The following is a 1208-nucleotide window of genomic DNA, read 5'->3' as shown; positions in this document are numbered from 1 at the left end:
CACACACACACACACACACACACACAGACCCCACGTCTTTTTGTAGAAAATCCTCTCGTTTCTCAGCCTCCAGCTGAAGAATTCGGCCCTCTCCTCCTCTCCATCAGCCCTCTTTTGTCCCTTTTGCTTTCCTCACTAAATGATGAGTGGAGCTTTTCTTAAAGCTTCACACAACTTTTTTTTAAATGTTGTACTGCTTCAACTCAGGTCCAAACTGCAAAAAACTGCAAATCTGATTTCCCTGACATGAATATAAAAGAATAAAAGAACAAATGTAAAAAAAATTTTGTGTTTTTGTTAACAGTTTTTTGTCTTGGAATGTCTCTTAAAATCATTTATGTTGATGTAATAAAACTATCATCCTGAGATTCAATTAATAATTAGTTTATTGACGAATGAAAAACTATCTGCATTTCCTGAAATATCTCATTTTCTCTGAAGCCGAACAACTTTTCTCGTGTCCTTTGTGTGCTTGCTAAACTCCTTCCCCTCATGTGCCCCCTCAGCCTTTATTATTCCTGCCCACCCCCCTGACCTGGCTCCACTCAGTTCAGTTCCTGGCAGACCGTGACCGTGGAGACCAGGATGGTGGGAGGAATGGTAATGGACTGAACTCTATTGCTGCGGTAACTGAAGCAGAGCTCCCAGTCATCTGGATCCATCTCTAAGGTCACTGTTATTAGCAGCGTTTTAGCTAAAAAACTTGTCAAATGCATGAAAACCAGAGCTGATCCTGAGTCACTCTTAAAGGGACATTCCAACTGTTTAGAATCAATTTGGAKCCCACCAAGTTTGGAGGAGTTTGTATGTCCACTGAAGACTATAATTATGTCCAATACGATTGAAGAGCTAACGTTTAGTCCGAGACAGAATTCAAAACTAATGTCTATTAGTATTTATTGAAGAAATGTTCTGTAACTTCAGAGATATTTTCTCATAAATTTACAATTTTTTTTCTTGTAAATTTCTGACTTTACCATGTCAGAAAATATCTAGTTTAAATGTCGCAAATTTCTGCCTTTACTTGTGGAAATTGCTGAGTTTTTTTCTCACAAATTTGCGACTTTTCAAAATAGGAGAATTCCCTGTTTGTTTTCTCAAATTTCGGGAATTAATCTCAGAAATTCTGAGTTTAATCTGGCAAATTTGCGACTTTGCAAAATAAGAGAATTTCCTGTTTTTTTCTCAAAAATTTCTGAAATTGATCT

This window comes from Austrofundulus limnaeus, unplaced genomic scaffold, assembly GCF_001266775.1.
Source record: "Austrofundulus limnaeus strain Quisiro unplaced genomic scaffold, Austrofundulus_limnaeus-1.0 Scaffold140, whole genome shotgun sequence".
NCBI lineage: Eukaryota > Metazoa > Chordata > Actinopteri > Cyprinodontiformes > Rivulidae > Austrofundulus > Austrofundulus limnaeus.
This window is presented reverse-complemented; position numbering follows the sequence as displayed.